Genomic DNA, 13,829 nt, shown 5'->3' with positions numbered 1-13,829 from the left:
AGAATAAGAAGCCTCCTTCGTTTATAGTTCCCTAATCTGTTCATTTTGACAAAGGAATTACTCTTTAGTGTCATCTATTAGTTATAATAATGATCCACTTTGTTTTGCCTTCTACCATATTTTTTAGCTACATTTTAATGAAGAAACTACTAGCGTTACTCAATACCCTAAGCAGAATCTTTCCTGAAGAAATGCTGAAGATTGCTCTTCTCTCCCTAAAGTTTACTAAGATTTTCTCAGTTTTTTTTTCGACTTCCAAACTATACTATGATATGCATAAGTGTCGGAAGCCTTAGAGAACAACTATGACCATCTGTCTGCCTGTTGACAGATATCAGCAAAAACGGCAAAATATTTCAAGAAGCGATTTTTTGGAATCGATTCAGTGTTCCATCTCCTCCTTTAACCTGTTATTCAAGCCAGAAGTGGTAGAAACCAATCATTTCCGATTTCAACGTTTATCGCCACAGAATAAAAACTAAACAGATAGCAACAAGCAGTTTTTGCAGTTCTCTTGGGTTCGGTGTCTCAAGAGAACATATTCCCACCTGCAACAAACTACCGAAACCAGAAGTGCTGACATTTACTAGCACTTCCGGTTTCAATATTAATTTTCATAGCAGTGATGGATTTGTCAGGTTTGAGACCCCTAGCTCAGTTTCCATTTTAGGCCGTACAATGTTAATCATTTTATTATTCATGTCTTCAAGTATGATGCCTTACTCCGACAATTACGTGGAAAAATTTTAAAAAGTTTTTTTTTTTTTTTTTTTTGCTTTAATTTGAAGCTATGAATTCAATATTCTATAAAATAAAAATACGCTGTAAAATCAAATACACTTTTGAGAGAAGCACGTACAAGTCGTCATTGCTTTTTGGCCACACATGCTGTATGAGACCTTCAAAGTCAACCTCTTGCAGGACATCAGCGTTCGCTGTGAATGATACCAAAGTAGAAAGTCTGCATTCCAATGCTGAATTTCCAAAAGCAGTTTTTATGCTATTTGAAACCCTGAACGATCGCTCTTAGATGGTAGAATACTCATAAAAATTCTCAAAACAGTGTCTAGATTTGGGAAAAGAACTATTATTTCTCTGGAATAAGCTTTAGAGAGTCCTCAGCAGATTTCATTTCAAAGCCTTTCAAAAATTCTGGAAAATTGACACATTCTTCAATTAGTTCACACGAAAAAGCTCTAGAGTAATTCTTCGCAAGATTTTCATCACCTTTTCTAATGTTTTCTGAAGGAAGTACCTTTAAGTTACCGAAGAAACCAAATAGAGTCTGAAGTTCATTGTAAGCGGCTGCTCTTCTGTCCAATTCAGTTTCTAATTTTGTCAATTATCAAATAAAATGTATTGATTTTCATATCCGGCTTTGCATCAAATTCAACATTATGAATATCATTCTGTCGCACTATCCCTTTCTTTCGTCTTCTTTTGTCTAAGTGGTAAACAGTCAACTTGAGATAGTTTCACTCCCCTTTCTTCGTAAAATTCACGTAAGACCTTGTTTATAATTCTTGAGTGAACTTTACAATGTCACTTTCCCAAGTAACCAAATGAGTATTTGCTAACAGTTGATTTTTGGTTGTGGTCACCATTCATCAACGGTTGAAAATACGTTGTTGATCGCTTTACGTCAGAAGTTTTCAACCAATCGATTTTCACCGGAAAATCACCACCAATTTTCAACTTTGGACCAACAGTTATTTTAATTGCATTTGAACGAAAAGCTGCTGCCGCATGGAGGCGCACTTACAGGGAATACACCAGGTCTGGGCCCCCAGCCAAACTTTATAATATTTTTAAATAATATACTTGAGCTTGTCTGCACAAACTCACAAGGGGTTTACACAGCCCGGTACAACCAGTTGGCATACATAAATAACTAAATGACCGCACATACATGAAAAATTAAGCTTAATTTCTATCAATAATTTTTTTTTTAAATCGTCTTTCAAATTTGATACAGTTCTTTCTTCTATTACACAATCACTTACGGACAAAGATAAAAGAACTTCGTCAAATTTGGAAAACTGATTTAGGAAAAAAACAATTGATTAAAATTGAAATAGTTCAACGTACCACGATTATGTCCTTTAGGCTAAGGGAGACGACGATTAAAGTAAATGAATGATGATTGAAGAAATGATGGAATGAGAAAGAGGGAGGAAACGAGAGTACCCCGAGGAAACCTACGGACACGATGTTGTGCACCACAAACTAACTTCGCCGGGGATCGAACCAGGTATTCCACGCGCCAGAGCTAAGCACTGAGCCACCGTGCCACCACGTAATTGATTAATAAGTATTAAGTTTAATGTTTTACGGATATGCAACCAGTTAATTATGTATGATACAGAAAAAAGAAGTGGATTCAAAATTAACAATGTAACCATGGTACTGGGTATCTAGGCAATAGGGTGTTTGAGATGTCTGTAGAAATTGTGCACCTAGGTACCGTACAATAGAGTATAATTTGGTATTTTAATTTAAAAAGAGAAAATAACAACGCGAAGTATTGTATTCATATGTTCAACGAACACCTATAATTTCGACAACGGATATCTTTTATCAATTTAGGATACCTAACAATATTCAGGAAATAAATATCCCAGATAGCACAGAAAATTTTTTACAAATTTTTAAAAATTTGCAAAGGCAAACTAAAAAGTTTGCAAAAAACTTGCCTTTTCAAATGAGAAAATTTGCCGAAAGTTCAATGCAAATAACGAAGTTGACGCTGGCTGAGTTTGCAGCAAAGTTGCCTCAGAAAATGAAAACATCTGCCAATACAAACGAAATGTTTGCGACTGCACAGCAAGAAAGTTTGCCAGGACTTTGCTGCAAATATTTTGTGCAAATTTTCTTTGACAAAATTTCCGAAAATGAGCTGATAAATTTGGTGAAAATATTAAAAGGTTTGCAGCAACATTGCAGAAAGCGTTTTCACGATCGCAAGATCATGTTTGCTGCAAATGTATCAGGTAATGTTTGCTGCAAATTTATAAAGTGAAACCTAACTTTATGAAACATCAAAATTTTTATAATGTGGATCCGTCTTTTCTTAGTGGCAAGCATTAAACATCTTTAGCTACTTGCCAAAGATAAGAAACTTATGAACGATAAACGCACAGACAAAGGATATCGCAATTTATCTACTTACTCAACGATCATATCCCTGTACTTACCCTCACACACATTCACAAAATATCGTCAGGCTGCCTGGGTCAATAAAAAACATCTGATAAGAGACCAGTGAGTTTATTCTGGAGTCCTCTGGTGTATTGGTTTTTCTCGATTCTCATTTCCCGCTTGTTTTGTCACAGAAGATGTAGCGCAGTGAATTCTGGGTACGATGCGCGCGCACTCGGTAATATCATCACATATTTGCTTTCAGCAAGGTTTTGGAAACAAGTTTTTTTTACAGAGTTGCAAACTGCGACGGCAGACTTTCAACGATATATTTTCAAAAAAGATGCAAGTTAATTGCAGTGGTGAATTTATTTTTACAAATCAGCGAAAATTTGCAGATCATATTGAAAGCTTTAAATAAATATTAAGAAATTTTGCCTTCGCAAACTTTCAGATTGTTTGCTCCACTAAACGAAGCAAAAATTTGCCGCAAGTATTCGTGCTATCTGGGATAATAATGCTGTATAACCACAGCATTCAGGTCCACAATTTTGTCACTTTTCCTGAAAATAAGATTGTTCATGGAATGCTAGAAACCGTATTCATGATCTTGTAGCATTTAACGAACACAACTTATAATTCGTAAAGATTGTTTATGAATCACAAAATTTGGTTTTACAAAGATATAGATTAAAAATAAACTTTAATGATAATATTCCTAAAAATACATCAACGTAGATACAACAATTTTTGTTGTTCTTGCACTTGTAAGTTTGTTGTGACTGTAACTGTTTTTTTAAATCATAAATTTGGAATAAACATTTTTAATTGATAGTTGAAAACGTTCACAGATGGGGATGATGATGTTTTCTGCGACCGACACATCTTATAATAATAATAATAATAATAATAATAATAATAATAATAATAATAATAATAATAATAATAATAATAAGTTGTAGAGATCATCTAAGAACCATTACTTTTATTACTGATACCATAATACATTTTTATTTTTGTATAAAAAGATCCCATATATTTCAGGCAAAAAAATTATTGTAGGCCTTATATCTTGAGAATTACATATAGTGTAGCCAAACCAAAACTATCACTTAAGCCTTTGGGGACTTTTGATACAGATCTGTACCATGGCGTCGACCTTCGGAATTTCCTTTATAAATCACTAGTAAAGCTTTTCACATCGTTTTTTTTTTTTCATTCATTCAAGCGGGAAAGCATCAAAGAATATGTTTCATGGGGATTTTGCGATCACGTGTGCGATACTTGGGGGCAGTGAGGTCACAAATATGGACGAAGGAAAAAAGAAAACGGTCAATTTTAGCTTTTTAAAAAATATCCTGACACATCGCTTTAATCCTAGAATTATGGTCTGTACATCGTTGTGTTCGTAATGAAGGAATGTTAACAACTATACCAACCAAGTTTCCCTATTATGTACCAAAAGTGGGAACATCTCGCCAAAGTGGAAAAGGGATTTTTGCACGAGATTTTTCCTTTTTCGGGAATTCCTCTCCTCAGGTACATGATAGGGTCATATGATTGGTACCGTTTAAAACCTTACACATTTTTAGTCAATGTGTTTAATAAAGTAGCTATAATGTCATCCCTATTTATTGTAAGATCATGGTTCGTACCTCATTTTGTTTGTAATGATGCAATGTTTCCAAAGGTACCACTACCGTGGCGCTGTCATGTGCCTGAAGAGAGAAATTTTCGAAATAGGGAATTTTTGAAAATTTGAATTTCCCGTTACATCTTTATACATTTTTTCGGGAATTCCTCCCCTCAGGTACATGATAAGGACATGCAAGTAGTACGATTAGAAACGATGCTTCATTACTACCAAAAATAGGTATAAACCATAATCCAAGAATACCGTAAATAGTCTTGGTGCTAGAGCTGATTTACTAAATTTCCCTTCCAATTTTTGGGCAATATTTACTAATGTATTGTTATTCAATAAGGTCTAACGCCAAGAGTGTTCATTATAGGATCATGGTTTGTACCTCATTTTGTTTGTAATGAAGCAACTTTTCAAACTGTACCACTCACGTGGTGCTAGCGTGTACCTGGGGAACAAATTCCCGAGCGGGATTTTTCTACTTCTGGTACATAATAGGGAAATTTGAGTGGTACAGTTGGAAACATTGCTTCATTACGAACACAATGAGGTACGAACTATGATCCTACGATAAAGAGTCTTGACACTAGAGCTTATTGGATAATAATAGATTAGTAGTTATTACGCAAAATGGGTCGGGAAAAATAGTAAATGAACTTTAGCACCAAGACTATTTACCCCAGGGTCATGGTTCATACCTCGTTTTGTTCGGAATGAAGCAACGTTTTTTTTTGCAGGCCTAACATTCGCATGTCTGTGTCGTGTATTGGAGGGAAGAAATTCGCGGGAAACGAGGGCTTCCTTTTTTTTAAAATCCTTTTTCCCACTTTGGTCGGGAATATTATTGCCTTACGTACTATTAGAGAAATTTGACTGGTACAGTTGGAAACACTACTTCATTCCGAACAAAACGGGGTATGAACCATAATTCTACGATAGATAGTCTCGATGCAAAGCTGCTTGACTGAAAATCTAAAAGTTACCTAAAAAAGTGGAAGTCTCAAAATGGTTAACTCAGTACGATGTGCTTATTTCGTACAAAATACGAAAACTCGATTTAGGGGCATTCAAAAATTTTGTGCCCTTATCCAAAAAACTAATTATTGGCCAAGATCTATTTTTTTTATCATTCCTAAAATCCTTGTGTTGTAATAATCTCGGGGACTTTTTCTTTGCTGATACTGTTCATAGCGCGCACATCTTTAGCGTACGTAGTTCCGGGTTCGATTCCTTCTGGGAAAGCCTTAAAATTTTGAATACTTTACACTGGTTCAGATTCCACTTGAAACTGTCGGTCCATGTTTCATGTAGGCTCGGTGCTGAAAAGAGCCGCTGAACTTGAGCCAACCACCAATAACCATTTTGTTCACCGACGGCACTAAAGGGCAACTGGAGGGATACCAATGCCACTTACTATCTTTCATCTCTATTTTATAAAGTGGGCAATTTATTTTTCAATTGAAATTCTACTTTCTGAGTATTTTTTCACGTTTTAAAACCACCTTGTCCGCTATTTATGGTGCTTGCCTGCGCGCCTTGGGTGCACGGGTCCAAGGTTCGATTCCCGGTGAGAGAGCCTTGGAAGATTGGAACGCACTCACGTCTTATAAAATCTCGGCGCTGGAAAGGGAAAGGGAACTTCGATAAATAAACACTTTTCTAAGACACTTCATATAAATTATGCAATTACAGGATGGCCCGCATGAAAAGTTGCCGAAAAGTGAAGGAAATTGTAAACATAGGCTTACCCACATATTAAACAATTGCACATCGAATGACTCACCAGCATCAACCATAATTACAATTATTTGCTCGTCTACGCGGCCGGGTTACTCAGGTCCAGTTGTGCTATTCAGCTAGTTCGTACCGGTTTCGCTAGAAACTGTTGTTAACCCCTCTCTGCATGATTTTTTCTTTTAGCGAAAAAAAATCAGTATTGGAAATCCTCATATGGGAACTTTGAAAGGCTGTTCCATTCTGAGAAAAACGAGGTATGAACCATGATCCTAGGGTAAATAGGGATTTCACTGTCGCTGCTTATCTGAGACTCAAGAAAAACGCCGAAAAAGGCAAGAAAGGGTTAAAACTTGAATTTTAGATTTTTCACTTAATTCCGACGAGAAATAACACTTACAACTCACAAAGAACATGCCAGATGACACCAAAATCTCTTATTCATACAATCAATATCTCACATAGCAGACAAAACAGGCATTTGGTGCCTTTGATAAATCACAAAAAAGATAAGGTGAAAAAAGGGTATATGCCAGTGGCGGCTCGTGGAATTTAAAAGTGGTGGGGCACATCCAAAATACCTACATACTAGGGCGTCATATATATATATCATTAATAATCTACTATAGTAAAATACTAATTAAAAATTTTAATTATGTCGGTGGATAGTCTTGCCTCCCGTCCCCCTACCATAATCTGAAATAATCTACTGCTACACACTAGGATAACATTAGGAGAGACCATTTTTTTAAATCCTGCCATCGTTGAAGATCAGTAGCGTGATATTCAGGGACATATTTAACATTTTTGCCGCCTTCGAGCCATTGTAAAAATGCCACCCCGTCAATAACAATAAATTAAATACCAGTATAGCAAGGGCGCCTATGTTGTGGTTTCCAAGCGGGGGGGGGGGGTATAAGCGACGTTTCAAAAATAGTTTCAAATTTTGCTGTAACTAATGTAAAAATTATATTGGATTTTCGATATTCTGAAGTATAATTTCCTCTAGGGGGCGAGCGCCTCACCTTGCCCCCCTGATGGGCGCCCTTGCAGTATAGAAATTCGGAGACAGTGCCTGATTATGAAACCAAGTTCATGAGATCAGCCAAGTTCAAGAATAATAATACAACATTGAAACATTCAAATTTCTTGCGTTGGCGGCTCGGTTGATGTTTGAAAACTGTAGGTAATTCTGGAAGTTTATCAACAATGGAAATGTTTTAAAATTACGATCAAAGAATAAGGTGTCAACAATACGAGAGGGGAAATAATTTATGTAAATTAATAACTAGAATGTTAATTACTTACTTCTTGCCAAGCAGATTTTTTTTTAATATATTTACAAACGCAATAATTCCGTGTCATATCACCATAACTATGCATAATAAATAAATACCTGAAATTTCCAAAGCTGGTATTAAATAATATAAAATGATCTCAGAATACTCGCCGTCCCAGGCCATGACCCATGTTGGCCCATGTGTAAAAACGCCCCTGATTGATATTTTGGGTAATGAATAATTATTTATTTGTTTTCAACAACAATTTGTTTCAACTACTATATGTCCATTTCCTTCAATTATGTGTGGTTTCTTAATTGTACTTTTCTGGGAAACATTATCTATGTAAAGTGTAGTTCACTATTTGAAAATACGATTGCAGATGCCGATTGGTAACTTATGCGTGTAAATTTTAGGTCAATATATTGTAAATTAACTGCACCGTGGTGGCAACCCTTAATATATCATTCGCTACACCCGGAAAGGCCAAGCATAAACATTTTCCATCCCCAAATTCTGAAAAAAGCTTGACCCTCCTTCCCTTCCTTACGTTCCCCTCTGTACAGAGTTGAGTTTCCTTGTCATGACGTTCTTACCGCTGTATGTTCCATAAGACAGAATACAGCGCCTCATGCGACAGGTCTCAACATTACTGTGCCCATTTTCAATGGACACAGCCATAACATTCCCTGCCACCTCTGATGATAGGGCTACTGTCAAAGCATAGAGATTGTAAGTCCGCAGCCAAAAAACAACCGTCGCTGTGTTGCCAAGTTTCGTCTATCCTACGAGAGCGCATAACCACAGCCTTCTTCATTCGCAAACACGGCTGTGGCGGAACAAATCCAAACAATACAAAAGAAAGAAAAAAGCTTCTGTTAATGTATTAGTACTGATTTAATAATTGCAGTTCTATTTAGATCATGAATGGCAGGGCACGTGACCGGATGCCCCTTAAACAGATCCGCCGCTGGTATATGCCATATATGGCACGGCCGCGGCATGCGGTAAGGGGTTAAAATATTTCGAGTTCGCAGAACCGTTTGTTATACCCAGACATAACAGTAAATTTTACCCAGTTATACCCAGGAACAGTAAAGTTTAATTTAACTCTCTTTCTTTTTAGAAATTCTTACAGCTGCAAGATTAAAAATATGATCTCTAAGCATTTATTTCTTAATCTCAAAGTTTCGGATATCAAGAGTGAGAACTGGGATCATATGAGTGTAGTAGTGAGGGTTATTTATATTTGAACGCATACATACCATTATCAAAAATTGTCGATCCATTGCAGGATAAAGGGTTATTCAATACTTTTCGACAACCATCTATCTCGAATAATTCGGTTCCAAGATATTCGCAGTACTGTCTAATTTCATCACATCACCTTGCATTGGGATGCTGTGTAGGTCTTGTACTGTCACGTGTAGTACCCAGTTAAAAAAAGTACGCCATATATATATATATATATATATATATATATTTATACAGGGTGGTAAGAAACTATTTGAACAAACTTCGGGGACTGATTTCTGGCACCGAAACAAGCAAAAAAAAAGTCCTCTGGAACTGGTTAGTAAGGGATAGTTTCGGCGATATAAGGTGCCGAAAACGTGGAAAAATGAACTTCAAGAGGCTGTAATTCAAAAACAACGCAACGTAGAGAGTGCGGTTTAAAACATGATACTCGAAGTCATACCTGCTCGATTGAAAAATGTATGTTTCAAATCTCCGCAAGATGTATGTGAGGGATTTCCCAAAGGAACGTAGGGATCCCCAATAACCTGGCACGGAATCTGTACGTACCTTTGGAGAATCCCTCATACACATCTTGCGGAGGTTTGAAATATACATTTTTCTATCGAGCAGGTATGACTTCGAGTGTCATGTTTCAAACCGCACTCTCTATGTTGCGTTGTTTTTGAATTACAGTCCTCTTGAAGTTAATTTTTCTCACGCTTTCGGCACCTTGTATCGCCGAAACTATTCCTCACTGACCAAAGTTCCAGAGGACTTTTTTTTTTGTTTGTTTCGGTGTAAGGAATCAGCTCCCGAAGTTTGTTCAAATAGTTTCTTACTACCCTGTATATTGTAAGGATCCCCACATCATAACAGAAGCACATGTCAATACAACACGTGCTATTGATTATAAACAATGAAGCAGACGAGAAGTCAACACGGAAGACAACGAAGGAAGCCGAAAGGAGACGGACCTCACGAAAGGACCCGAAAAGGACAAATAAAAGAGGGATCACAGAAGGACCTGGTATCAGTCGACCAACTGATCAACTAACCATCACCTGCTCTGAAGTCGCATTGGAGTAGGAGTACATCTTTCCTATACCCTATGTCGCACTGGACTAGGGATCCCATCTTCAACTGAAACCTCGCGAGGCTGCCGTGAGTTGAGGGGATTATCCATAGTCTCACCTACAAACCTGCTAGTGTTCTGGAAGCTGCCATGAGCGGAAGGAACACCCGGCAAAACACCCCTTCATCTGGTCATTAAGGAAATACACCACTTATTCTTTGTAAATCAAATACATTTTGTACTTAGGAATTTTTGTAATAAAATTGGTGAAGGGGAAAGACTCCCCAGACTATTATTTAGTCTCTACCTATAAAATCATTTCATGGTGATAGGCACCGGAGTTTTGTACGAGGCGCTCTTTTTATTAACTTTTTAGCAGGCACTGAGGAGGTCAGTATCAAAATCCATCTAAGTTTCAATATCCCTCTCTCCGTTTCTTTCATACCTATCCCGCGTGCGATTTTATGCCGGAAACTAAGTCAAGTAAACAGACATATAAGTTAGGAGGAAATAATATAAATATGACTGAGGGTGCATCTAATATCTCTTTTAACATACCTCATTTGACGAAATATTCAGGACACTTGCATGAGGATCCGGACAGATTTTTCATGCTATTTGATCATATGGCAACCATACAATCTCGGTCACTAGCTAAAAAGAAGGAAATTTTACCAATATACTTGCAGAACATGGCATTAGACCTAGTGTTACAGCTTAAAAACCAAAACCAATTCGTAACTATGTCTTATGAAACTTTGAAATCCAAATTAGTAGCACTAAGTAGGCCAAAGATTCCATTATACAAGGTGGAACAGGAATTATTCGAAGTCCAACAAGGAATAGGTGAGTCCATAGATTCATACTTTCTGCGTAAACTCCGAGCAATGAGCAGTTACTACCGGATGCGTCAGAAGAACAAAAGATTCATAATTTATCTTTGGGATTACAAAGGAACTTTCTTAACAAGATCGCGTTAGAAAGGTTTGAAACAGTAGACGCCTTACAAACAAAATTGAATACATTGGAAGCCGCCAATGACTTTTTAAGAAAAAGAGAGCATGCAGAGCTATCACAAAAACTGCACATGCTATACGGCCAAAATCCTATATCTTACCCACAAGATCTATCGTATGTACTACCAACTGAACCAGAGATAATGTATACTATTCAACAACCATACCACAGACGCAACCTGCCATGCAACCAATGTACAGTTATGTACCTGCATCCCAACAACAATTTAATACCTATCAATCGGATCAATCTTTGACGCATCCTCAGCCATCAGTACCTAATCCTCAAGAATACCAGAATACGAGTCAAGAACCGAAGACCGTTCCCCACCACGAGCAAAATCCTCCACAACATGACCTATCTACCTTGGCCAATAAAATGGCAGAATTATCACTGGTGATAACGCAGACGAGCTATAGAAACCAACAATGATATAGGAAGAGGAATAACAATAATAAGGAAAAAGCCGGGACAAAACCAAAATAGCCAGCAGGCCACACCTACGGAGGATCAAAGTATGCGCGATATGTCGAAAGCGCGGACACGGAGCATCCATTTGTTATAAGCGTCCAAAAAACGTGTAAGGCCGCCCCTTAGCAAGGGGGCCGAAAGCCAACATCATCCAAAATATGAAGACCAAATAGAAACTGGCGAGAACTATGACATAATTTACGAAATCCCTGTGATAGAGAAACAATCAGAACAATTGGCAGAAAGACGAGAAAACGTCATTCTAGAAGATGAAAATAATAGATCAAATATAACAATTAAAACTAAATCAGGACTTCAAAATGCAATAATTGATACCGTGAGCACGATATCCGTCTGGTCTTTTGAATCTTTGATCCCTGGAACAAACTCAGTTCAATTTCAAACAATAGTAAAAGGGATTTCAGGAAAGAATATTTGTTTAAAGCAAATAGCACTGATAACATTTAAAATAGGACAAACAACATTCAGTCATTACTTTCGCATAGTTAATAGGATAGTGCCAATAATTTTAGGAATTGAATTTCTCCAACCTGCGCATTCCACCATCGACTTAAACAAGAATATAATTTCTTTCTTTAAACGTCCACGGAATCCGCAGTTACTAGCTGAAAACAAGAAAATACGCTGTCAACGTTTACAACTCAAATAATAATGGAGCCAAAGCAAGACTGTTTATACTTGACTAAGCAGATAACACTTCCTCTTACAATTCATTCAGGTAGCAGGAAAAAAATAGCTGATGTGGGATTCTTGTATATATAATGGCTTCCTGAAATACTCGAGAAACATAGATTAAATGCTCTTGACCAGAAGATAGATGCAAGCAAAATTTTATTATCATATCCTAATAGTAACAGCGTCACTATAAAGAGGAATACCCCAGTGGCGGTTCTTGAAGAAAGGCACTTCTTTTAACACCTTAGAAGAACCAAATTTTCTAGAAAAAGCTTACCAGTTTAAAACAAACGAAGAAACTGAAGAACGCTTAAAACACACAGAAAAAGTTTTCAATAAAGAGTTCTTTTACGTCAACCCCAACTTAGGAGAAAAACAAAAACAAGCCGTTTATGAATTATTGTTCAAGTACAGGGATGTTTTTACGTATGCTCCTGACAACATTGGAAAATTTAGGTGATATGTTCATAAGATTAGGATTTCTAAATCTGCTGTATTTCACGACTGTTCCCCGCTGATTCCACTACACATCCAGGATTAGATTGACAAGCAGGTTCAAGAACTGCTTAATGCAAAAATAATTAGACCCACAGACAACAATGGATTTAGTTCGCCACTTCTGGTGCTCCGCAAACCTAACATACAAGAATTCCGCATAGTTCTTAATTTGCAGAAGTGTAAGAGCTATAGTAAGTATCTTTTAATACCATTTTAAAGCACAGAAGACGTTTTAAGTTCTATAAAGGGAAAAACCTTCATAACAAGTATTGATCTTTTTAGTTTTTATTTCCAAATTTTACTTAACCCGAAAATACATGACTTTCAAGGTAAATCACACAAGAAAATCCTACGAATTTTTAAGTTGCACAATGGGACATAAGACAAGTTCACAATCTTTGTCTGTCGCAACGAGGATGATTCTGGAAGGACTACCCAATAGGATTACAAGTTTTGCAGATTATATAATTTCCAGCGCTTACAGCTTTCCACAGCAGTTACAGGATTTAGAATTATTATTCAAGAAGCTTAGAAAACACGATTTTCGTGCATCTCCCAAGAAGACACACATAGGTTACCAAGAGCTTAACGTGTTAGGACACATCGTTATTGGAAAATCTATTAAAATATCTCCAAAGATAGCCAGGAAAATACGAAATTTCAAAAAGCCAACTACAAAGCGGATTCTTAAAAGTTTTATCGGGTTATGTATGTATATAATGGGTATATTTGAACATCTGTTTTCGGATATTCGTTTTTGCTTCCAAACACACAGTAAATTTTCTTATAGAGCTGCACCACATGCTAAATGTAATATACACTATATTTATCATAAAATGGAACACTTTATTTGAACTTGTCATTCTATGCAAAGGCGTAGGTGTCGTCGTTCAAATGTACCCCCTTCGGGGGTTGATTGAAAGAAACATGGGGTAGATTTGAACTTACGTAAGGCAGTTTCGATCAAACCATTATTTTACTACAATAATCTTTATTTTAACGATGAATTCGTTTACGAACAACAAAGCTAATGAAACAAAGC

Source organism: Thermobia domestica, chromosome 2, assembly GCF_964235325.1.
Source record: "Thermobia domestica chromosome 2, izTheDome1.hap1.1, whole genome shotgun sequence".
In the NCBI taxonomy this organism is placed as follows: domain Eukaryota; kingdom Metazoa; phylum Arthropoda; class Insecta; order Zygentoma; family Lepismatidae; genus Thermobia; species Thermobia domestica.
This window is presented reverse-complemented; position numbering follows the sequence as displayed.